The sequence below is a fragment of the Hyla sarda genome, chromosome 8 (genome assembly GCF_029499605.1).
Source record: "Hyla sarda isolate aHylSar1 chromosome 8, aHylSar1.hap1, whole genome shotgun sequence".
NCBI lineage: Eukaryota > Metazoa > Chordata > Amphibia > Anura > Hylidae > Hyla > Hyla sarda.
Window position 1 is genome coordinate 38,629,700 of NC_079196.1, and position 27,173 is coordinate 38,656,872.

General features: G+C 46.1%; 1 long non-coding RNA gene across 2 annotated transcripts; it reads left to right on the plus strand.

Annotated features, from left to right (window-relative positions):
• The first annotated feature begins 792 nt into the window (after positions 1-792).
• LOC130284428 (uncharacterized) lies at positions 793-27,173 on the plus strand. 2 transcript variants are annotated; one of them, XR_008847033.1, is made up of 3 exons: positions 793-807; positions 26,704-26,834; positions 26,920-27,173. It is a non-coding gene; the product is annotated as an uncharacterized LOC130284428 (long non-coding RNA). The 2 variants fall into 2 exon arrangements; XR_008847032.1 differs by lacking the exon at positions 793-807 and having other exon boundaries at positions 26,470-26,834.

Below are 27,173 nucleotides of genomic sequence, written 5' to 3' on the forward strand. Positions count from 1 at the left end.
CTGTCCGCTCTTTGTGAGTGATGGAGGTTACATAAAATCCCTACACAAACATTTTTGTAAATAATTAATAAAGTTCCCTTTGTTTAAACTGTTCTTTGACTTGTTTGACTCATTTATTTCTGTGTGTGAAAAATATTGTTAACAAAATGTGGATGACAGAAGTGTCCAAACCTGCTGCCCGATCTGCCCCATGTGATGAGGTGAGAGGCGGCTGATGCTGGGGGTACAGTTGTCCAGGCAACCGTAGGGCACCCAGCAAGTTCTGATGTCTTATGCCCAGAAATGGTTGGCTACTCACTGTGTCAGAAGATTCTCATCCTATATATGAAGACAATCAGGGATCAAAACCTGTGGAGAGGAAAAGTTGACCAGTTGCCCATAGCAACCAATCAGATCACTTCTTTTATTTTTCAGAGGTCTTGTTAAGAATGAAAGAAGCAATCTGATTGGTTGCTATGTGCAACTGATCAACTTTTACCCTGCACAGGTTTTGATAAATCTCCCCAATAATTATTACAACCATGTCACGCACTTAGGGTTGCCACCTGGCTGGTATTTTAGACACCCCGCCAGTATTTCTAATATAAAAATACCAGCAATTCAATGGCTGGTATTTATCTAAGCCCCCTGGGCTGTGATATGTAGAGGTGGAGAGGAGAGCTAACCCCGCCCCTTCCCTCTGCCAGCTGAGCTCTGATTGGTGGAGACTTCTCCCTCACACACAGGAGCTCAGCACACTCAGCACAAAGGGAGAAGATTAACCACCTCCTGGCCGCCCTGATCCTACACTAAGTGACTGCAGCCCCTGTAAGCACTTACACTGTGACTGATAAGGAGGGGGAGGGAGGGGAGATGGCACAGCAGCAGACTGATAAGAACATTAAGGAGGAGGATTTATTTTTTAGATTTTTTTTCAGGATCTACAACTACAGTACTACAACTCCCATTGTAATGTGTCTGTTCGGCCTGTGCCTCTTCCAACCTTGAGCCTTATGGGGGCACAGATGGATCACACTGGGAGTTGTAGTACTTTAACTTTTACTTTGTGAAATACAGTTCCCCTATAACTGCAGCTTCTGTAGAAGTAAGAGGCTCAGCCTTAGGCTCAGTTCACACATCCTTATTTATGCTGCAGATTTTGCTGTCTATTGACTTCAATGGATAACTAAATCTGCTACAGGAAATCTGCAGCAGAAAATACACAGTGTGAACTCTCCCTTAGGGTGCCTTCGCATGAGCAGATTTGTTTTCAAACTCGTACCATGTTTCTCGCAGTGAGTTTGAATGGGGGCGGGATCTCTGCGGCCTGTTCACAGTAGATTTTTGGCAGCGGAATTTCCGCTGTGGAAAATCCGCCACAGACCCTGTTGACTGCTGTATATTTGCACAGACAGACATATTTGCCGGGGACATATAGGGACTCAACCTGACGTGACTGTAGGACCATATCTCATACTGGGACACCACATATCAGTGTTTTCTAATCAGGGTGCATACAGCTGTTGCAAAATGAACTCTCTCCCACCCAGCGGTCGCTCCATCCATTGAAGCAGGACAGACTCCCTCTGATCACCTGACTAGTGATGTCAGGTCTTGACACACTGTAACCTGGGAAATCCCGAGACATGAGTAATTTTGTTTGCTGCTAACCCCTTAAGGACGCAGCCCTTATTTACCTTAAGGACTGAGCCCTTTTTCACAATTCTGACCACCGTCGCTTTACGAATTAATAGCGCGAAAACGCTTTTACCGAATATTCTGATTCTGAGATAGTTTTTTGTGACATATTCTACTTTATTTTGGTGGTAAATTTTCGGCGTTACTTGCATCCTTTTTTGGTGAAAAATCCCAGAATTTCATGAAAATTTAGAAAATTTAGCATTTTTCTAACTTTGAAGCTCTCTACTTGTAAGGAAAATGGATATTCACAATACATTTTATTTTTATTCACAAATACAATATGTTCACTTTATGTTGGCATCATAAAATGGACATATTTTTGCTTTTTGAAAAAATTTGAGGGCTTCAAAGTAGAGCAGCAATTTTCAAAAATGTCATGAAAATTGCTAAATCTAAAGGGACAGATGTTATAGAACTACAACTCCCAGCATGCCTGGGCAGTCCAGGCATGCTGAGAGTTGTAGATTGGCAACATCTGGAGGGCTACCGTTTGGGCACCACTGTAACAGTGGTCTCCAAACTGTGACCCTCCAGATGTTGCAAAACTACAACTCCCAGCATGCCCAGACAGCCTTTGGCTGTCTGGGCATGCTGGGAGTTGCAGTTTGGCCTTCCTAGTGGTTGCCACAGTAAAGATCGTTTTACTTTCACTTTCAATGACCCCCCCCCCCACCTTCGCTTCCCTACCTGATCCAGGATCCAGCAGTCTCCAGCGAAGATCCAGGGTCACCAGGCATCTTCTCCTGCAGTTAACTGCCTCCATCTTCTTCCCACGATCCCCTTGACATCCATGGTTGGGCAGAACGGGGTGGGGGGGTTGCCATGGCAACCCACTGTCCTGCTCTGCCATTGGTCAGAATCAGTTCTGACCAATGGCAGGGGATAGGAGGAGATCGCAGCTCTGCGACCTCACTCCTAGCCCTCAAGATGATCAGGGCTATCCCTGACAGCTCCGATCATTGCTATTTTCCGGGTGATCGGGTCACCAGAGACCCGATCGGCCCGGAATAGCAGAAAATTGCATGTCTGAATTGACATGCGATTTTCTGCGATCGCCGACATCGGGGGGTCTCAGGACCCCCCTGGGCGATGTGCTGGTGTGCCTGCTGAATGATTTCAGCAAGCATTCCGGTCCGGTCCCCACGTCCATACGCCCCACTTCCTTAACTCCTTAAGGACCCGGGCTTTTTCCATTTTTTCATTTTCAATTTTTCCTCCTTAACTTTAAAAAATCATAAGTCTTTAAAATTTTCACCAAAATTCTATATGATGGCTTATTTTTTGCGTCACTAATTCTACTTTGTAATGACATTAGTCATTTTACCCAAAAATTTACGGTGAAACAGGAAAATAAATCAATGTGAGACAAAATTGATGAAGGGTGCATTCCCACACGGCGTATTTTGCTGCGTATTTGCTGCGTATTTGGTGCTGCGTATTTTCCTACCCATTGACTTCAACAGGGAAAATAAAATACGCCGCAGCAAATACGCAGCAAATACGCCGTGTGGGAACGTACCCGAAAAAACACTATTTTATAAGTTTTGGGGGGCTTCCGTTTTTACGCAGTACATTTTTCGGCAAAAATTATACCTTATCTTTATTCTGTAGGTCCATACGGTTAAAATGATACTCTACTTGTATAGGTTTGATTTTGTATCACTTCAGAAAAAAATCATGAATACATGCAGGAAAATTTATACGTTTAAAATGGTCATCTTCTGACCCCTATAACTTTTTTATTTTTCTGTGTTCAGGGCGCTATGAGGGCTCATTTTTTGCGCCGTGATCTGAAGTTTTTAGTGGTACCATTTTTGTTCTGATCAGACTTTTTGATCACTTTTTATTCACGCCATTGAACGTGCGGTTTAAAAAGCGGTATATTTTTATAATTTGGACATTTCCGCACGTGGCGATACCACATATGTTTATTTTTATTTTTATTTACACTGTGTTTTTTTTATTCTTGGAAATGCCGGGAGATTCAAACTTTTATTAGGGGAAGGAATAATTGAAAGGGTTAATGATTTTTTTACACTTTTTTAATGCAATATTATAGCTCCTATAGGGGGCTATAACATTGCATTAACTGATCTTTAACACTGATTGATTCATCTCCATAGGAAAGGATCAATCAGTGTTTTCGGCGATTGAATGCTCAATCCTGGATCTCAGGCTTGAAGCATTCAATCGGCGATCGGACTGCAGGAAGGAAGGTAAGAGACCTTCCTCCTGTGCTACAGCTGTTCGGGATGCTGCAAATATACCGCGGCGATCCCGAACAGCTCCATGAGCTAACCGGAATTTTTTACTTTCACTTTTAGCCGCGTGGCTCAGCTTTGAGCGCGCGACTAAAGGGTTAATAGCGCACGGCACCGCGATCAGTGCCGCGCGCTATTAGAGGCGGGTCCCGGCTTCACTATGACGCCGGGCCCGACGCGATATGATGCGGGGTCACCGTGTGACCCCGCGTTATATCGCAGGACCGGGACCCAGGACGTACTCATACGTCCTGGGTCCTTAAGAGGTTAAGGACTCTAAACTGTAGCTCTCCAGATGTTGCAAAACTGCAAATCCCAGCATGCACAGACAGCAAACAGCTGTCTCGGTATGCTGGGAGTTGTATTCACGTATCTCCAGCTGTTGCAGAACTACATCCCTTCAGCGATCAGTACAGGCTGGGAGTTTTGCAACAGCTGGAGGCAAACTGGTTGGAAAATACTGAGTTAGGTAACAAAACCTAACTGAACCAGTGTGCCTACAGCTGTTGCAAAAGTACAACTCCCTGCAAGCACGGTCTGTCAGTACATGCTGGGAGTTGTAGTTTTGAAACAGCTGGAGGTTTGACCCCCCCCCCCCTCCATGTGAATGTACAGGGAACATTCAGACGGGCAGGTTCACAGTAAGTTTCTTGAAGTTTGAGCTGCGGCAAATTTTTCGCCGCAGGTCAAACTCCTAGCGGGAAACTCACCGTAACCCGCCAGTGAGAATGTATCCTAAAAACACTGCACTACACTTACACCTAATAAAGAGTAAAACACTACACATACACCCCCTTACACTGTCCCCCCCCCCCCCCCCCCCTATAAAAATGAAAAACATATTGTATGGCAGTGTTTCCAAAACCGTGACTCCAGCTGTTGCAAAACAACAACTCCCAGCATTTCTGGACAGCCACTGAATCAGAAATTTCTCTACTTAAAAAGGGTATTTCATTCATACCCATTAATTGCCCCGAGGTATTCGGATGGGTACGTGATCTGCATTTGTTTGCTCGTTCTTTGAGATGGAAGAAATTCTTTAAATTACGTGACCATAGACAGGAAACTGAGTATGGGCTTAGCCCGGAAGATCTGGAAGGTGTACAGACCTTGGTGTCCTTAATGGAGGAAGGTGAGAGGGATCCCAGCAAGGGACCTTTTACTTCGTGCCATTTGCGCACTACCAAGATGCCCCCAATAACAGAGGCTGATAGTATCAGTACATTTCTGCGAGTGGCTACTAGAGAAATTGAGGACTTTATTGTCTCTAAACACCATCAAGTCAAAAACTTAACTAAAGAGGAATTATAAGCTCTAAAAGTTCTTGAACAGGATAAATCTATTGTAATAAAAAGCTCCGACAAAGGGGGCAATCTGGTGATAATGGACTATAGCAACTATGTCACAATGTGTTTAAATGTTCTTAAGGACAGAACTGTGTTTCGTATACTATATAGGGACCCCACATCTATCTTTCAAAAACATCTTAAGGAGATAGTTGATGATGCCTTACTTTTGGACCTCATTGATAAGAAGGAATACGACTTTTTGTATCCGCTGCATCCTATCCGGGCAACCTTTTATGGTTTGCCTAAGATACACAAAGGCCTTTCTCCGCTCAAGTATCGTCCAATTGTATCAGGTATTAACAACTTGACCCAAAATGCTGGAGTCTATTTAGACAAAGTATTGCATCCATTCGTGCTGTCTCTCCCCTCATATATTCGTGACACCACGGACCTCTTACTTAAACTAGAGGGAGTGGTGTTGGATGAGGACTGTTGGTTGTGCTCCATAGATGTGAAGGCACTATACAGCTCCATCCCTCACGATAAAGGGATAGAGGCCGTTAATTATTTTCTTACCAGTCGCAGCACATGCCTTAAAGCACATAATGAACTCATCATCAGGTTGTTGCAGTTCGTCCTCACTAGCAATTTTTTCACCTTTAACACACAGATCTTCCACCAACTCAGGGGAACTGCCATGAGCAGCCCGGCAGTGCCCACTTATGCGAATATCTACCTGGGTTGGTGGGAGAGATCTGTTGTGTTTAGCGAGACTTATGATCAGTACCAGTCATCGATATCCTTCTGGGGAAGGTATATCAATGACATTATCATCATTTGGACTGGTCATAAGGAACACTTTATCTCCTTTGTTCAAGAGCTTAATAACAATACAATTGGTCTTCATTTCACATTTGAAATCCATAAGGACTCCCTTTGTTTTCTTGATGTAGTTCTGAGTCGGGGGGTTTCTGGACACATCGAGACCACTGTCTTTAGGAAACCAACGGCGGCAAATAATTTCCTTAAATGGGATAGTCATCTCCCTCTACCCCTTAAGCGAGGTATACCTAAAGCACAATATCTACGGATGCGGAGGAACTGTTCTAGTCCCACCGCATTCAAATGTGAGTCGGATAAATTGTGTGACCGCTTTCGGGAGAGAGGGTACCCCATGAACATTTTGCGGAAGTCTTTTCAGGAGGCATCGAGTAGGGAACGTGGTACCCTATTGACGCCTCAACCGAAAAGGGATGATAAGACCCTTAGGATTATAGGTACCTTTGATACAACGGCATTTGAGATAAGGCGGATTATTAATACCTTTTGGCCTATTCTAACCTCGGATGAGACCTTATCGGGTCTTCTAAGTGATCACCCCCTGATAACATACAGACGGGGTCGGAACTTGGGTGACAGGCTCATTCATAGCCATTTAACACCTCCCCCTTCTAAGGGTACATGGCTAGATCGAAAGGTAGTAGGGAGCTACCACTGTGGCACATGCAAAGCATGCAAATTTATAAAGGTAACCAAATTCTATAATAATCCTCGGAATGGCCAATGTTTTATCAACCGGGATTTCGCTAATTGCAAGACTTCTAGTGTAATTTACGTATGAAAGTGTCCTTGCCCATTGTCTTATGTGGGCAAAATGAAGAGAGAGATCAGAAGGAGGATACTGGAGCACGTGGGTGACATTAAAAATCAACGAGATAAGCCCATCTCAACACACATGAGGAAGAAGCATGCCTCATCGCCTTATGCTCTACAATTTCAAATCTTGGAGGTCGTAAAATCCAGTGGTAGGGGAGGGGACGTTAATAAACGTCTCCTCCAGAAGGAAACCCAATGGATTTACCAACTGGGTACAGTGAGCCCAGGGGGACTTAATGAGGCTCTGTCATTCTCTTGTTTTATAGAATAAGTTTTACATCTTTTTCACCTTAAATAATTGGTTCATTATGCCTGTGTTTCAACTTATCATTATGCTACTTTCCACCCCTATCATTGTTTGGGTTGGAATTTAGGGACACTGACACCACGCCCCTAGTTTTATTAATATAGTAACCTTAACTATCACTATATTATTAATTATTATCATTGCTATCAATTTATACTTAGTGGTTCAGAGCACATATTTTATTAATATACTTACCTGTTTAATATCTGATATTTAGTATACGCTACTGTGTGTTTATTGTTATGACCATTTTTTACACATTCTATCTAAATGGATATCCACGGGTATTTAGTGCGCTCCATGGTTGATAGTCATGTTCGGGTCTTTATTCAATGTATTATCAATAACGGTGACGCTTTGTGAGCGTTTCCGGTAGATGGAACGCAGGCTTGCGTTCCACCATGACATATTTCCGGCCCCATGCCCTGTAGCGTTACCGCGCTCCAATATATATCATCCGTGGCGCTCTGTGAGCGCTTCCGGTAGGTGGAACGCATGTCTATGTTCCACCATGACGTATTTCCGGTGGATAGGCATCTACAGGAGCGCGATCCAGGCCATAGTAAGTAATCACAGTGCTGTTAGCGTACATTTCCGCCATTTGGAAAGCACGCTGTGCGGTCCACCACCGCTTACCTGATTTATTATACAGCGCGCTCCTGATTGGATCATAGCTCCACTCTAGATGAGGCGCGGGATATAAATACCACCAACAGGTCAGTGCAGCAGGTAGGTGCCGCATCCTGTACCTCACCTGCCGAGCCCTCAGCATTTGGTTATCAGCACATTATCTGGTTTATCGTCAGGGAGGATAAGTATTTAACCTGACCGTGCCATCACACGTGCAGGACTTTATCCTCTTTTTTGTAACTTTCTGTGTGGCTGATTGTGGCCTAATTTGGACTAGCAGAATATATATTTTTTTGACTATGCTGGCCAACTCTGCGGTGATTCCTTTTCTGGTTTGTTATACCATCTGAATTATACCAACAGTGAATCATGTATTGTTTCATGTCTAAATAAGACAATCTGCTGTATGCTGTCTCATTTATCATATGGGTCTTGCCAATGCTAGAGTTCTTTGTATTTTGGCATTTCTATTGTACCATCTATGCGTTTATCTGAACTGCTCGGTGTTCTTTATCATCTATGCTTACCATCTGTTAACATCAATGGTAATTCCCTGATGAACCTATTCCAATAGGATAGGGGAAACGCGTTGGACTTGGAACATTTACGTCCCCCATTGGCTTTTTTAACATTTTGTGTGATCACTTTGCACGATTTACCTATTATTTTTTTGTGGGAGCCCTGTGTTGTACACTAGCCATCTAGGCTATTATACCCTTCCTTGGTTTATTATTTTATCCCTGACCTAGGGGTAGAGTAGGGTCCGTCACCGTGGTTGAGGCCACCCTGTTAAGGAGGTGGGTCCCTCAAAAGGCAGGGCCAGAGGGACGGGCAATTATCAATAGTGGGCACCATTCCCCCTCCTACAGTTACTATCCATCTAACTATCTTTATTGACTTTGGAACCCCGAGACTAAATATCTATTAGTGGTCTATCTACCTATATCCAAGTTTATGGCTGTCTACTTCACAGGGCTCCAGGGGTTTATCACTACACAGGTGTTTTTCATTTTCTATACTTCATTTATATTTTACCTTTTAATGAATTAAGTAAAGGTTACGTTTTAATTGTTGTCATATAATTTGCTGAATAGTGAGGTCCTTGTCGGTGAATCAATGTCAGTATACCTCTCTTTTGCTATATCATATTATCAATTTTTTGGTCGGTGATTTTCTATGCTGGGAGTTTAGCAACAGCCGGAGGCACCCTGTTTGGGAATCACTGGCATAGAATACCCCTATGTCCACTCCTATGCACTCCCTAATTTAGTCCACAAATGCGCATGGCGCTCTCTCACTTCAGAGCCCTGTCATATTTCAAGTAAATAGTTTAGGGCCACATATGGGGTATTTCCGTACTCGGGAGAAATTGCACTACAAAATTTGGGAAAGTTGGGGGCTACACCAGCCTGTTATGGTAAAAAAATTTACACTAACATGCTGGTGTTGCCCCATACTTTTTATATTTTCCAGCGGTAGAAGAAAAAAAAGACCCCCAAAATTTGTAATGCAATTTCTCCTGAGTATGGAAATACCCCATATGTGTTCGTAAAATGCTCTGCGGGCGCACAACAAAGCTCAGGAGTGAGAGTGCACTATGTACATTTGAGGCCTAAATTGGTGATTTGCACAGGGGTGGCTGATTTTACAGCGGTTCTGGCATAAACACAAAAAAATAAATACCCACATGTGACCGCATTTTACAAGGGGTACAGTGGGACTTAACACCCCACAGGTGTTTGACAAATTTTCGTTAAAGTCGGGTGGGAAAATGGAAAAAAAAAATGTCGCTAAAATGCTGGTGTTACCCAAAATTTTTCATTTTCACAAGGGAAAATAGGAAAAAAGCCCCCCAAAATTTGTAACTCCATTTCTTCTGAGTAAGTACATACCCCATATGTGGATGTAAAGTGCTCTGCGGGTGCACTAAAATGCTCAGAAGAGAAGGAGCGCAATTGGGATTTTGAAGAGAAAATTTGTCTGGAATTGAAGGCCACGTGTGTTTACAAAGCCCCCATTGTGCCAGAAAAATGGACCCCCCCACATGTGACCCCATTTTGGAAGCTACACCCCTCATGTAATGTAATAAGGGGGTGCAGTGAGCATTTACGCCCCACAGGTGTCTGGCAGATTTTTGGAACAGTGGTCCGTGAAAATGAAAAATTTAATTTTTCATGCTGCTGTGAACTTTCTACACAGTGCACTTTTCCCAAACAGTGACACATTGGGACAGATTTATCAAAAACCTGTATCGGAAAAGAGAGGTGCAGTTGACTATAGCAATCAATCAGGTCGCTTCTTTAATTTTTCATTTTTTTTTTAAATTAAAGAAGCGATTTGATTGGTTGCTATGGGCAACTGTACCACACAGGTTTTGATAAATCTCCCCCATTAGCTTAATTCCGTAGGTCCATACAATTACAACAATACCAAAATTGGGCCATTGACCATACGGATTACTCAACATTATATTTTAGTATTTTGAACATTTACGCACGTGGCGATACTACATATGTTTTATTAGGGAATGGGTTAATTCAATTGTATAACTTTTTAATCATTTTTTTTAACACTTTTTTGCGGGTAGGGGTTATTTGTCTATAACTTCTAGGCAAATTTGTCTATAATATCTGAGCTATTATAAGCAAATATGCCATTCAGGAGCATGAAAAAGCTAGGTGAGAAATTGTCACCTAGCTTTTCCGTGCTCCTGAATGCCATTGCTGCTTATAGCCTATAAGGATAACTATAAATTATAGGCAACTCTGTCTATAACAGCTTAACTAATATAAGCAGAAATGGAACTAAGCAGTCCAGAAAAGCTGGGTAACAATTTCTCACCTGGCATATCTGCTTATAATAGCTCATCTATTATAGACAGATTTGCCTATAACATATAATCAAAGCTGTCTATCATAGCTGAGCTATGATAAGCAGATATGCCATTCAGGAGTCCAGATAAGCTAGATGACAATTTCTCACTTAGCTTTTTCATTTTCCTGAATGGCATATCTGCATATCATAGTTCAGCTATTATAGACATATTTGTCTATAACATATAGTCAAAGCTGTCTATAACAGCTGAGCTATTATCAGCAGATATGCCATTCAGGAGTATGAAAAAGCTAAGTGAGAAATTGTCATCTAACTTTTCTGAGCTCCTGAATGGCATATTTGCTTATCATAGTTCAGCTATTATAGACAGCTTTGACTATATGTTATAGGTGAATCTGTCTATAATAGCTGAGCTATGATAAGCAAATATGCCATTCACGAACCCAGAAAAGCTAGGTGACAATGTTTCACCTAGCTTTTTCGTACTCCTGAGTGGCATATCTTCTTATAGTAGCTCAGCTACTATAAGCAGACATGCCATTCAGGAGCATGGAAAAGCTGGGTGAGACATTGTCACCTAGCTTTTCTGTGCACCTGAATGGCAAGTCAGTTTATGCCTGGTGGACTAGTGATACCTTTGGGGGAAACTCCTGGGGAGAGTAATGTGCGCCGGCAGCGGGACCTCAGGCAGATGGCAGCTACAGCACACACAGTAGTTTTTTAAACTTGACGGGCACTGGCCGAACGGGGGGGGGAGGAGTCCCATACGCTACCCTGATGTCATGTGGGGCACGCAGGTCAGCAGGTTACGCATCCACGTCACCACCAGGGCCGTAGGTAAGCCTGTGGGCCGGCCTGGGACATCATAGGGCCAGCCCTCTTTTACTGTTAACCAGAGGCGGCTCTAGAATTTGTGAGGCCTTAGGCTTAACTGGAACATGAGGCCCCTGCATCATATTCTGCAGACTTCACATACTGATCCGATCGGCTGTGAGATAGTTGCGCTGTTGTTGCAGTACCAATCTCAAGTGGCGGCGGAGTAGAGTTTAGATCAGGGGGGTAACGAGTGTCCTGTGGGTCCCATGGCAAATTCTGTTTAGTACATTGAGACCACACTCACCACTAATACCAGTATACAAGGAGGGCAAAATAAAAATAAAAAAACACAATTTTGCAACTTTTGGGGGTGTCCGTTTCTACGCAGTGCACTTTTCGGTAAAACGACTCTTAATCTTTATTCCATAGGTCCATACGATTGAAATGATACACAATTTATATAGGTTATTTATATTTAACTACTTTAAAAAAAAAATCTTGTTGTACAAAAATGAGTATGCTTTAAAGTGTCCTCTTCTACCCCCTACAACTTTTTTTATTTTTCCGCATACAGGGCGATATGAGGGCTAATTTTTTGCGCTGTGATCTGAAGTTTTTATCAGGACCATTTTTATTTTGACGGCACCTGTTTGATTGTGTGTTATTTTTTTTTTCTAGTATATGAAATGACAAAAAATGTGCACTTCTGGATATTTTTTCACACTTTCACCTTTCACTATGTAACTTAATTAACATTATATTTTATTAGTTCAGACATTTGCGCATGTGGTGATACCACATATGTTTATAGGTTTGTTTGTTTTTTAAAATTTTTCTTGGGAAAATGGGGTCATTCTAACTTTTATTAGGGAAGGGGCTAAATCACATTTATTATTATTATTATTTATTTTTTATTTTACACTTTTTAAATCCCCATGTATAGGCCAGTGAAAACAATGACATCATATTGCGGGGCTATATAAATTGACTGTGCTGTACCCACTGCCCTAGCTACTATATATTGGTATGTTTATATGCATATATATACCAGCCAGGGAAGTGTGTACAGCACAGTCAATAAATATAGCCCCGCAGTATCAATGTTTTTTATTTTTAAACTTCACTCCTTGCGGCTGGAGAGCAGGGAGTTGCGGCGGTGGTCTATATGCTGTTAATACCGATGTTAACATTGTTGTCACGGGTGCCGGTCGGTCTGTGCGGGCCGTTTGTGTGGGCCGCCAGGCCTATTTTAACGCAGGGGCCTGGCGCTGCCGCTCCATCCGCCCCTACGTTAATTCGGCCCTGCGTGTAACATCATGAACATGGAAACCCCAGGCTTCTATGTTCCTAAACGCCAGCGGCTTAGAGATCGCAGGGATCCCCAGCGGTCGGACCCCCCATGATCAGACATCTTATCCCCTTTCCTTTGGAGTTCTTGCAGGATTTTCCCACATGCCAAATCGACATATCGCAATTGGCAATAATTTTAATTCTATTGCGATTGCGATATATCGTGCAGGCCTACTCCAGAGAAAAAAAACTTGTTTTCAAATTAACTGGTGCCAGAAAGTTAAACTGATTTGCTAATAACCTCTAAATAAAAATCTCAAGCTTTTCAGTACTTATCAGCTGCTGTATGCTCTGGAGGAAGTCATTTGGTCTTTCCAGAGGGGGTGCTCTCTGCCAGCGGAAAGCCGCCACATGAATGCAACACACGATGTACTTTTCCTCTTCACAGGTTTTGATAACTCTCCCCCTGTGTTTTTAGCAAAAATGCCACAAAGATGGTGTGATGTCCTAGTACGGGATATAGTCCCATACAGTACTTAGGCCCTGTCAGGTTGAGTCCCTCTGTGTCCTATGGGCTCTCCTGCAGTGTCTCCCCCATTGTGTTATCTGTATGTGGTGTCCCGGTACTGGACTCGGTCCCGTACCTTTAGTCGTAAGTCCCCATAGTCAGAGTTCCTCATGCTGATAGGGCTCTCCTGGTGGGATAACCCCTAGTCGCCTCCTAATAATCTTAAAATTGTATATATTTAATATATTGTAATGTAGTGTAAGTAATGTACAGGGCCTTAGATCACGTGATCTCTAATAATTGTGTTATGCTAGGGGTCAAGGACCTGCGGGTCATGTGACTAGGTCATGTCTTATATCCACAATCCTTTGTAATAGGACTGACAGGTTTGGGGAACCTATAAGCTTTGAGCCTGCCCCTTCAGACAGGGGCGTACCTAGAGCATTTGGCACCTGGGGCGGACCCTTTGTTTGGCACCCCCCCCCACGCACCCTTCCCCCCCCTTAATTACACCATCCTCCCTCCCCCCCTTTATTTACCCCCCCTCCCCCCCCTCTTAATTACACCCCCTCCCAGGAGCGTATTGACAACACTCGGGGCCCACGGACCAAAAAAAAAGCAAGGGCCCCTACTAGGCTCTGCAGCTTGTCAATCTTCTGCCACGCCCCTATTCCACCTAAATCCCACACACAATGAACTAAAATTTATATATATAAGAAACACTTTAACGTAGATAAATTTCCATGACCAATAATACTGGTATACAAGGAGTAAATATATACCACCACACAATAATTGGATAATACCGCCATACTGTACTGAATAAAACCACCATACACAGAGCAGCATACTATAAAGGATCTGTATACAATATAAGTGATTATATACAGGACCATATAGCGGTAGATATCAGCTGTACACAGGATGTGTATACCATATAAGTGATCATATACAGGACCATATGGGGGTAGATATCAGCTATACACAGGATGCATATACCATATAAGCGATTACAGTTACATTTTGGGACTCACAATTACGTCTTTTCTGATCAGCGGCGTCCGCTTTCCGTTTCTTCTCCGTCCGGATAAGACCGCCATGTGGATCTCTTAACATCTGCAGGAAAAACATGTCAGACTCTGCATATATTCAGTGCCCTCCCCTCCTCTACGCAATCTTCCCATCTATAGGCCCACAAACTGTAATAATGCCCTCCTTGGTGTCCTGCACAGTAAACTGGCAGGTAGGTAGGTAGCCAGGTAAATAGGTAACTAGGTAGGTAGATCATGAAGCCAGATATGTAGGTAGGTGACAAGTTAGGTAGGTAGGGGGCTAGCTAGGTAGTTAGGCAGCCATGTATGAAGGTCAGGTATGTACATAGTTAGGTAGCTGGGTAGGTAGGTAAGCAGTTAGGCATCCAGGTATAAAGTTAGGTAGCCCCCCTTCCCTGTAAGTATAGGCAGCAGAGTTAAACCCCCTTCCCAATAGGTATAGGAACAGAGTTAACCCCCCTTTCTCCTTAGGTATAGGCAGCAGAGTCCCCCCACCCCCTTTCCCCGTAGGTATAGGCAGAGTTAAAACCCCCCTTCCCCGTTTACCATGGGTATAGGCAGAGTTAAAACCCTTTTTTCCCATAGGTATAGGCTGATTTCCCCCCCCCCCCCTTCCCCATTGGTATAGGCAGAGTTACCTTCCCCTCCCCTCTTTCCCATAGGTATAAGCAGAGTTACACCCCCCCTTTCCCATAGGTATATGCAGATACACCCCCCCCCCTTTCCCATAGGTATATGCAGTTACACCCCCCCTTTCCCATAAGTGTATATGCAGTTACACCCCCCTCTTTCCCACATGTATATGCAGCTACACCCCCCCCAATCTTCCCCATAGGTATATGTAGAGTGACCCCTTCCCTTCCCCATAGGTATATGTACAGTAACCCCTCCCCTACCCAATAGGTATATGTAGAGTAACCCCTCCCCCATAGGTATATGTAGAGTAACCCCCCTCCCCTTCCCCATAGGTATATGTAGAGTAACCCCCTCCTCCCCATAGGTATAGGTAGAGTAACCCCTCCCCTTCCCCATAGGTATATGTAGAGTAACCCCCCCCCATTCCCCATAGGTATATGTAGAGTAACCCCCCCTCCCCTCCCCATAGGTATATGTAGAGTAAACCCCCCCTCCCCTTCCCCATAGGTATATGTAGAGTAACCCCCCCCCCTCCCCTATAGGTATATGTAGAGTAACCCCCCTCCCCTATAGGTATATGTAGAGTAACCCCCCCTCCCCTTCCCCATAGGTGTACACAGAGTTGAGAAAAAAAAAATGATGCTCACCTGATATCCCACGCAGGTATATGCAGATACACCCCCCCCCCTTTCCCATAGGTATATGCAGTTACACCCCCCCTTTCCCATAAGTGTATATGCAGTTACACCCCCCTCTTTCCCACATGTATATGCAGCTACACCCCCCCAATCTTCCCCATAGGTATATGTAGAGTGACCTCTCCCCTTCCCCATAGGTATATGTAGAGTAACCCCTCCCCTTCCCAATAGGTATATGTAGAGTAACCCCTCCCCCATAGGTATATGTAGAGTAACCCCCCCCCTCCCCTTCCCCATAGATATATGTAGAGTAACCCCCCCCTCCCCATAGGTATAGGTAGAGTAACCCCTCCCCTTCCCCATAGGTATATGTAGAGTAACCCCCCCTCCCCTTCCCCATAGGTATATGTAGAGTAACCCCCCCCTTCCCCATAGGTATATGTAGAGTAACCCCCCCCCTCCCCTTCCCTTCACCATAGGTATATGTAGAGTAACCCCCCCATCCCCTCCCCCATAGGTATATGTAGAGTAACCCCCCCCATAGGTATATGTAGAGTAACCCCCCCCTCCCCTCCCCCATAGGTATATGTAGAGTAAACCCCCCCTCCCCTTCCCCATAGGTATATGTAGAGTAAACCCCCCCTCCCCTATAGGTATATGTAGAGTAACCCCCCCTCCCCTATAGGTATATGTAGAGTAACCCCCCCCCCTCCCCTTCCCCATAGGTATATGTAGAGTAACCCCCCCTCCCCTTCCCCATAGGTATATGTAGAGTAAACCCCCCCTCCCCTATAGGTATATGTAGAGTAACCCCCCCTCCCCTATAGGTATATGTAGAGTAACCCCCCCCTCCCCTATAGGTATATGTAGAGTAACCCCCCCTCCCCTTCCTCATAGGTATATGTAGAGTAAACCCCCCCTCCCCTATAGGTATATGTAGAGTAACCCCCCCCCCCCTCCCCTTCCCCATAGGTGTACACAGAGTTGATAAAAAAAAAAAAAAAAAAAATGATGCTCACCTGATATCCCACACAGCGATCTCCTCAGCAGGGGCCCGCGTCTTCTCCCCTCCTTAGTACAGGCGCTGATGAGTGACGTCACCGGCGCCTGTACTGCGTGCTGCGTGGGGGCGGAGGTCACGTCTCCTCTGTGTAAGCTGCAGATGCGGCTCACACAGAAGGGACGCCTTCTCCTGTATGTGCGTGTATCGCGCATACAGGAGAAGGCACCGCTGTCTGCTGGGGATCTGGGACGAGTGTCCCGGATCCTCAGTAGTGGCGGAGGTGGGTCAGTCCGCCCCTGGCACCCCCCTTGTGAGTGGCACCCGGGACGCCCCCCCTTAGTACGCCACTGCCTTCAGATATAAGGGCGCTGTATCCAATGATTGCTTTTTGTCCTCTCTTTCCTCTGGGATATGACAGTGAGCGGAGCTCTGCACAATTCTGCAAGCAAATTAGGCCTGAAGCCTACCAATTGCAGCCGCATGCTAAAACGTGAGTTTATCCAACTCCATCCTAAAATCCTACATGACTACTGATCCTAAAATATATCCCTATATTCAATGGAACAGCATAAAGCAAGGATTCAAAGCTTATTCCCTACAAGGTCCCAGCCAACCTGTGAGGAGCCTAAATCCCAATCCTCTGTAAAGATTGTTGTTAATTGCATCCTGCATAAAATCTGAAGTAAAGTTATTTCAAGTTCAAGGAACCCGCACCCTGGCATCAAGACATTCAAGGGTTAATACTACACCCTTTCATCACCGCTCAGCTACACCCCTGTTCACCCTACACCCCCCTAGCTACCTTATAGCTTTTTGGCATCTTACGAACAGGATTCGGGTTTGTGCCTACAGCTGTTGCCACCAATTAAAGTGTACTCCCCCATTAAGGACTGTGATTAACCCCTTAAGGACCCGGGGTTTTTCCATTTTTGCATTTTCGTTTTTTCCTCATTACCTTTAAAAAATCATAACTCTTTCAATTTTGCACCTAAAAATCCATATTATGGCTTATTTTTTGAGGCAACAATTCTACTTTGTAATGACATCAGTCATTTTACCCAAAAATTGACGGTGAAACGGAAAAAAAATAATTGTGAGACAAAATTGAAAAAAAGAACGCCATTTTGTAAATTTTGGGGGCTTCCGTTTCTACACAGTACATTTTTCGGTAAAAATGACACCTTATCTTTATTCTGTAGGTCCATACGGTTAAAATGATCCCCTACTTATATAGGTTTGATTTTGTCGTACTTCTGGAAAAAATCATAACTACATGCAGCAAAATTTATACGTTTAAAATTGTCATCTTCTGACCCCTATAACTTTTTATTTTTCTGCGTATGGGGCGATATGAGGGCTAATTTTTTGCGCCGTGACGAAGTGATGAAGTTTCTAGTACCATTTTTGTATTGATAGGACTTATTGATCGCTTTTTATTCATTTTTTCATTATATAAAAAGTGACCAAAAATGCACTATTTTGGAGTTTGGAATTTTTTGGCGCGTACGCAATTGACTGTGCAGTTTAATTAATGATATATTTTTATAATTCGGACATTTCTGCACGCGGCGATACCACATATGTTTATTTTTATTTACATAGTTTTTTTTTTTTTTATGGCCGCTTGACTGCTCATGCCTGGATCTCAGGCACTGAGAAGTAATTCGGCGATCGGACACCAGGAGGCAAGGTAGGAGACCCTCCTCGTGTCCTGCAGCTGTCCGGGATGCCGCGATTTCGCCGCGGTGATCCTGAACAGCTCCCAGAGCTAACCGGCATGGTTTTTACTTTCACTTTAGACGCGGCGTTCAACTTTGAACGTGGCATCTAAAGGGTTAATAGCGCACCGCACTGCGATCAGTGCCGCGCGCTATTAGCCAAGGGTCCCGGCTGTTGTTAGAGGCTGGGCCCGACCCGCTATGACGCGGGGCCACACCGTGGCCCCACGTTATAGATCGGGAGCGGACTCATGACGTACCGGTACGTCATGGGTCCTTAAGGGGTTAATGTACTGTGAGAAAACTTTGCACGCTGCGAATAGGTGTGCGCACACAAATGAACGGGACTGTACTTATGTTACTGTGTGTAAGAAGTACGCACGAAAAGTAAGAGGGGAGGCGAAGAGTACAGTGGAGTTCCAATTCTTACCAGAAGGGGTTAAAGTCAGCGCCGGGCCTTCCCACGTGTGCGATCCTGCAGCCCCGCCCACCGAGGTCTCCGGAGCCGCAGCAGCCATTTGGGTGGAGTAAAATGCTGTAACAACCTAAAGTTCTTAAAGAGCCAGCACCCTATTAAGCTCTCAGTTGCCAGATCACTGTGCTCAAGTCTTATATCAATGCACTCAAGTTGCCGGTCATCACACTCAAGTTCCAGACCACCGCACTCAAGTTCCAGATCAGAGCACAGTTACTTAAATTAAAGGACCACCACACTTAGGCTGCATTTAAAGGGCCAATGCCTTAAATCAAGATGTCAACGCCTACAGCACCAGTGCCACCTGCAGTACCCGCACCTCCACCTGCCCAGCAGGATGATGGTGCTCCTGCGACCCCACCAGGTTGGTCACCACAACAAGCGAGAAGGATGCTGCGTGCTTCCCCTCCGGCTCAACGTTTCTTCACAAAGGACTGCTATAACGAAACTCCTTAGATGCAATCTCTGGGGAGCGCCTGCACCAAATTCTGATCCCTAGGAGAGATGCCGCCATGGTCCATAATACATATCACGACCAGTCCGGACACTTTGGAGTTCACAAAACCAAAGCCACCATCAGGCGATGATTCTACTGGGTGGGAATGCGCGGAGATATTGAAAAGTGGTGTGCCGAATGTACTGTCTGCAATCTCACCAAGAACCTCCGCAAGGATGCAGGAGCACCTCTCCACTCCATCCATACTGAAAGGCCTAACCAGATGGTCGCCTTGGACCATGTGAAGCTGTCCTCCACCCGCTCTGGCTACACCTACACTTTGACTATGGTGGATCATTATTCAAAATGGGTGGTAGTAGTCATTGTCAAGGACCTTACCACGAAGACTGCTGCTCAGATGTTTTACACTCACAAGGTCCAGACCTTGGGGTGTCCGGAGTCGGTTCCCACAGATCGAGGGACCGCATTTGAAGCCCAGCTGTTTCAGGAACTGTGCCAGTTTCATGATTGCAAGAAACTCTGGACTACAGCCTGTCATCCCCAGGGAAATGGATTGTGTGAAACCATTAACCAGGTCTTCATTCATATGCTACGAGCAGCGTCTGTCTCTAAACATGACAAGTGGCGCCGACTTCTGCCTGAGCTGTTGGAAATCTACAATACTATCCACTGCTCCACAGGGTACACTCCTTTTTTCCTCTTGATGGGACGACATGGCCAACTTCCAAAAGACAGGGCCTTTGGACTGCAACAACAACTCCCCACAGGCCTCCCAAGACTGGGTCTGAGCACCAAAGGAGGATTGAAGAAGCTAAAGAAATAGTTTAAAAGAAAATGGGCGAGGCTCAGGGTTGACAGCTAAAGGATTACAATCGCCATGCCTCAGCCAAGCCCTTACAATGAGGAAAGTGTGGCTCAGGAAATTTCCCAGGACTCACAAGCTGGACTCCCTCTGGGAGACGGAATCTTACACCAGTACTGCAGTGCCGTATTCTGACACAGATGTATATGAGGTGCAGAAAATTGGATTCGAACCACAGATGGTCCATAGAAATAGAATCAAATTGTGCCTCAAGGAGGATCTACATGCGCCACCGCCTCCTGCTCCTCCGGCTGCCAGACCGGTGAGAGAGTATGTTCCCGGAGAAGGGTTTCATCCGTCAATGGACATTCCAATGTTCTCTCCTCACCAGCCTGCAATGTTCTGTGGTGTACCATGTCCAACTCCAGCACAACCATCCTTGGTCTCCTCTCCCAGTACTCATCTGTCTCCAGGGTCAACACCCAGAAGCTCGGAACCCATATCACCCATACCAATGAGTTCTCTCAATCCAGACAGGGATTTCACTCCTGCTTCAAGCCCTCAAGCTGGACCCTCAGGGACTGAAGTTACCAGTGAGTCATCTATCAACGAGGTTCCTTATAGCCAAGAGGTGGTGTTGCGTCAGTCTCAAAGGTCTACCCAGGGAAACATACCCCTAAGATACCAAGACTGACCTCAAATAAGTTCAAGTACACATAGTACATCGCATAATTTCTTCAGTGTACTTACCTCATGCTAATTCCAGTACACATAATAAATAATGTCTCCCACTTCAGAAACTCAATACAAGCTTTAGGGACTGTAACCAATCATTACTCAGTCCCATACCACTGTTTGGTTTGTACACTAACTTGTTCTTTTCTTCTCTACGTGTTCAGGATGCTCTTCCTGGCCAGAGGATGCTCCTGTAAGCCTAAGTTAAAGGACAGTAAGGTAACCTCAGAAAGAGTTATCTAGAAAGAGTTCTGGGGATTAGAGCGTGTAGCCAATAGACCCCAGTAGCTAGCTATTGGTCAGATAGCCTCAGGCAAGCCAGTACATCACCAGTGTACGTAACAGGTAAACTAACGTGGTATAAATAAAATGTCAGTGAGATTTCTAATGGTCTAGTATGTAGAAACCCTCAACTCAGTATACATACTTCTAATAGCTTTTGTCAGTCAAAAGAAAAAAAAATAGTCAATAATGGTGAATACATTTTGAAATGTGTTTCTTGCTTAAAGGGGTACTCCGGTGAAACACTTTTTCTTTTAAATCAACTGGCTCAGGAAAGTTAAACAGATTTTTACATTACTTCTATTAAAAAATCTTAATCCTTCCTGTACTTATTAGCTGCTGAATACTACAGAGGAAATTCTTTTCTTTTTGAAATGCTGTCTGATGACATCACGAGCACAGTGCTCTGTGCTGACGCTATTATAATAAGTCTTTATTTATTGTTGTCCTTAGTGGGATTTGAACTCAAGGCCCAAGCACTGCAAGGAAGCAGTGCTAACCACTAAGCCACCATGCTGCCCTTAGCATACATCTGCTATGCACGGTTGCTAAAATCGACAGAGATGTCAACAGAGAGCACTGTGGTCGTGATGCCATCAGTGTTCCAAAAAGAAAGGAATTTCCTCTGTAGCAATCAGCAGCTAATAAGTACTGGAAGGATTAAGATTTTTTAATAGAAGTAATTTACAAATATGTTTAACTTTCTGGCACCAATTGATTTAAAAGAAAAAAGGTTTTCACCGGAGTACCCCTTTAATTCTAAACAGGGTAATATCATCCTGTTCGTGAATTCATGGATAATACAATCCTGTTCGTGATTTCACTAGTACTTCTTGTCTGTACATCAATGTAATATAATCTTGTTGATATATACAAAAAAAAAAAGGAAAAAATATATTTTATATTTGGAGCTTGCAAGGACATTTTCATCATACGCAAGGACTCTTTCTATATTGTGTTTTCTTCAGCCTGACTAAAAGGACATTCTTATTATGCCCAGGACTGTTTAAAGACTCTCAGCATTTTGTCCCTCTGTCTAAGGGACATTGGGGAGGGGGGGGGGGGTGGACATGGGTGAGGGAGGGGGGGGATGGACATGGGTGAGGGAGGGGGGATGGACATGGGTGCGGGAGGGGGCATGGGTGTGGGAGGGGGGATGGGCATGGTTGAGGGAGGGGGGATGGGCATGGTTGAGGGAGGGGGGATGGGCATGGATGAGGGAGGGGGGGATGGACATGGGTGAGGGAGGGGGGATGGGCATGGGTGAGGGAGGGGGGATGGACATGGGTGAAGGAGGGGGGGATGAACATGGGTGAGGGAGGGGGGGTGGACATGGGTGAGGGAGGAGGGGATGGGAATGGGTGAGGGGGGGGGATGGGCATGGGTGACGGAGGGGGGAATGGGCATGGGTGAGGGAGGGGGGATGGGCATGGGTGAGGGAGGGGGGATGGACATGGGTGAGGGAGGGGGGGTGGACATGAGTGAGGGAGGGGGGGAGGACATGGGTGAGAGAGGGGGGATGGACATGGGTGAGGGAGGGGGGGGGTTTTGGTCATGGGTGAGGGGGGGTGAACATGGGTGAGGGAGGGGGGTGGACATGGGTGAGGGAGGGGGGATGGACATGGGTGAGGGAGGGGGGATGGGCATGGGTGAGGGAGGGGGGGATGGGCATGGGTGAGGGAGGAGGGGATGGACATGGGTGAGGGAGGGGGGATGGACATGGGTGAGGGAGGGGGGGATGGACATGGGTGAGGGAGGGGGGATTGACATGGGTGAGGGAGGGGGGATGAACATGGGTGAGGGAGGGGGGGTGGACATGGGTGAGGGAGGAGGGGATGGGAATGGGTGAGGGGGGGATGGGCATGGGTGACAGAGGGGGGAATGGGCATGGGTGAGGGAGGGGGGATGGGCATGGGTGAGGGAGGGGGGGTGGACATGGGTGAGGGAGGGGGGGTGGACATGAGTGAGGGAGGGAGGGGAGGACATGGGTGAGGGAGGGGGGATGGACATGGGTGAGGGAGGGGGGGTGGACATGGGTGAGGGGGGGGTGAACATGGGTGAGGGAGGGGGGTGGACATGGGTGAGGGAGGGGGGATGGGCATGGGTGAGGGAGGGGGGATGGGCATGGGTGAGGGAGGGGGGGATGGGCATGGGTGAGGGAGGGGGGGGATGGACATGGGTGAGGGAGGGGGGGATGGACATGGGTGAGGGAGGGGGGGGGTGGACATGGGTGAGGGAGGGGGGATGGACATGGGTGATGGAGGGGGGGATGGACACGGGTGAGGGAGGGGGGATGGACACGGGTGAGGGAGGGGGGATGGACACGGGTGAGGGAGGGGGGTGGACATGGGTGAGGGAGGGGGGGGATGGATATGGTACAGTACCTTAGGAAAGCCATTTTTCTTCTCCGTTCTTCCCCTCTCCGGCAGGGCACTGACTCAGGGCTCCGGCAGGGCAATCATTCACTGGGCCGCAGGGAGGGGAACGCTGGGGCACGGGTCACTACACCAGCCCGGCGCAGCTTCCGCATACTTCACCCTCTCGAGCAGGGAACTCACTGGGCTGCAGGGGGAGGGGGACGCTGGGGCACGGGTCACTACACCGGCCCGGTGTGAGGTGGTTTTATGCGGAACGGACACAAGGAGGCGCAAAAACACCTCACACCGGCGCAGCTTCCGCTTACTTCCCCTCTCGGCCAGGAAACTCACTGGGCCGCAGGGAGGAGGGGTACGCTGGGGCACGGCCGCACGGGTTACTACACCGGCCCGGCTTCCGCATACTTCCCCTCTCTGGGCCGCAGGGGGGAGGGTGAAGCTAAAGGAGGCTGGGGGACGTAGGGGTACGCTGAGGCCTAGAACAGCAGCCCCTGATCATGTGACTCCTCCATGTGACTGTTACAGCCTCAAAGCGCACACTAACTTCCCTCCGCCCTGCGGCGCCAGGAAGGGAAATAAAAAAAATAAATCTAGGTTGGGAATCACTGGGCTCTGGATGCGCAGGTACTGGGTTGAGTGGCGGGGCTGCGAGCCTACAGCTCATAGCTCCGCCTCTCTGTGGCCGCTTCACACAAGGTCCTGACTTAGTGTCAGCACCTTGTGTGAGTGAGCAGCCACTGTGTAGCCGCACACAGGCCGGCCCCTGCCGGCCCATTGTGCGGTCGGCCTAGCGGGAATTTTCCCAGTATCCCGCTAGGCCAGTCCGGCCCTGTTCAAGGGTTAATACTTCACCCTTTCATCACCGTTCAGCTACACCCCTGTTCACCCTACACCCCCCAAGCTACCACATGTATATTAGATGTATTATGGATAATGGACCTTTAAGGACCTTTGAGTTAAGGACCACATTGGCCTCATTTACTAAGAAAATCGGATTGTAAGTCTATGTTGCTTTCTTACCCGACTGCTTTTTTCCCCTGGTATTTATTATTATGTCGCATCCTGTTTGTCGCACTGGGTTTTGTTGGTTTTGGTTTCCAACTCCTCTGAGCTGTCGGGAAAAAATCCACAACAATTCAACAAATTCGGGTTGGAAACCTTAATAAATACGTGGGAAAGCTCAGAAATGTCGGGTAACGCCCCTTTTTCGGGTTTGGGAGAATCCACATCGGGTCCGTCGGGAAAAAATGTCGCATGGTGTCGCAGACTGGCGCACGATCTCTGCGACATGGCGCAGACAAAGATGCGACAAAAAAAAACGACAAAAGAGGTTGGGTTTAGAATAGTAAATGAGGGCCATTCTCTGCTAAGGTTAAGTTTAGTCCACATGTCTCAGAGCCAGTGTCCAGCACATCTAGAGGCCTCAAGCCTAACCAGCAGCCACATGTCAGTAAGTCAGGTCGTCTATGTCTGCTGTCACTACCTACAGTCAAGTCTATATTCAAGTCTTTATGATGTATTAAAGAAAAAAAGCGCGTTGCAATAGGAAAAAATAGAGTGGTATGCCCAAGCTGCAATACAGTTAGTGTGGCTCCCGTATTACACACAGAAAAATAAAGATAGGTATAATAAAAATAAACTGTCTGCGCATATAGTGACTTTGCAAAGGGGTCTATTATACTAAAAAGAATAAAGTTGTTGTTGTATAGGTATAATAGACCCCTTTGCAAAGTCCCTATATGCGCAGACAGTTTATTTTTTTTATACCTATATTCAAGTCTATTATAGTCAGCGTGGCTGAGTTAAAGTCTGTCCAGACACTGCAAGTCCCAGCAAGCTGCAAGGTCCCCTCTGTGTTACTGGTCACCTCTCTGGGATCCTCGCATAGCTGTAAAGACTGTACTATCCGTCTACCTCAATAAATCTACCGTTAACCCTAACTTGGTCTTGGACTTTTATTACCCTGCCTAACCAAGGAATAGTGGTGCTACCGTTCGGGTGGTTATCGGGAAAGCCACGCCCTGGCGTCACTAACATTTAGAGGTTAATAACATCAGCTCCTAGGCTATAACATCTGCCCCATACACCTCAAACCTTCACACCCTGTGGCACACCACAATGGCATATTGGGAGAAAAGATGCTTAGACTGGGATTAAAGGAAAACGGTCACCCATTCAGTTACACTAAACCCGATACACAGGGTTATAGTGCAGGTGAACATGAGACCGATGCAAGCTCTTTGACCGATATGCGTACCTGTAGTCCGGCACGGTGTCCCTCTGAAGGTCGGCTTTTTCCTGCGCTGAATTGCACGCTGGAGGCGGCCCTCTGGCTGGACTTGAATATTCATGGGCGCTGGCCACGTGAGCGCTCAGTAGGTACAAGTGCTCACGTGACCAGCACCCACACTATAACCTGGTGTTTCGGGTTTAGTGTGGGTGAACGGGTGACGGTTTTCCTTCAAACACAACTTGTGTGTGGCCTTTTTCAAAGCTCACATTGCTTTATCTTTTTTTTCCCCTTCCAACAGATGTCTGTCCAGCTGTTGCAAAACTACAACTCCCAGTATACCCTGACAGCCTTCGTCTGTTAGGGCATGCTGGGAGTTGTAGTTTTGCAACTGCTGGACAGCCACAGGGGATCCCTGATGCAGTACGTCAATCTCGGCCTATGCTGCATGATCTTGAATAGGCAGCAGGAGCCACAACCACTTTAAATCAATAAGCAGCGCTGGCTGCCGGGACGTCTGACGAATAATATCCTTCCTCTCCACGCCGCAACGTCAGGGGCTTCACTCGTCAGACGTCCCAGCAGCCAGCATTACTCATTGGGGGAGATTTATCAAAACCTGTCCAGAGGAGAAGTTGCTGAGTTGCCCATAACAACCAATCAGATCGCTTCTTTCATTTTTTAGAGGCCCTTTCAAAAATGAAAGAAGTGATCTGATTGGTTGCCGCGGGCAACTCGGCAACTTTTTCTCTGGACAGGTCTTGATAAATCTCCCCCATTGAGCCTGCCAGAGCCGCAGTGATCTGTGTAAGAAACCTATAGGCCCAGGCTGTTAGGGCCACCAAATCATATTACAAATACTGAGTGTCTGGTTAGGAGAAACAAATATAATGTACCCACAGGGAGTAGAGCCATTTTAATAAAAAATTGTCAAAAATCCCTGAGATAAGTCATGCAGAATATGTTAAAAAGGTTTTTGGATTTTCAGCCAATCAGAAAGCAGCACTACTAGTTTTTTTTATTTTCAGCCAATCAGAAAGCAGCACTACTGAAATAGAACTCCCGTGAGGTCACACATGTGATGTCATAACCATTGTCATTGGTGAGGGGCCTTAACTGTAGGAACCTAGGAATGTAACTTCATACCCGCCTGTGACTGGTAAGTATCACATCTTTTTGTCCAGTTCCATGTGCATTTCTATAATAAACATGTAACTAATCTCTCTTTTCTTTTCCTATCTTAGATGCACACCTTCCAGGCTGTGGGGCAGCACATACACGGACACTTTGCCCAAATTCTAGAGGTAACCTCCTTTAGTATGCCCAGAGGAAGGGCAGTACAGTAGCCATGGATTCCCTACAGGTTTCCTCCCCTCTGGAGGTTTTTCCTGTCCTGAGTTAGTTACTGTCCGCTCTTTGTGAGTGATGGAGGTTACATAAAATCCCTACACAAACATTTTTGTAAATAATTAATAAAGTTCCCTTTGTTTAAACTGTT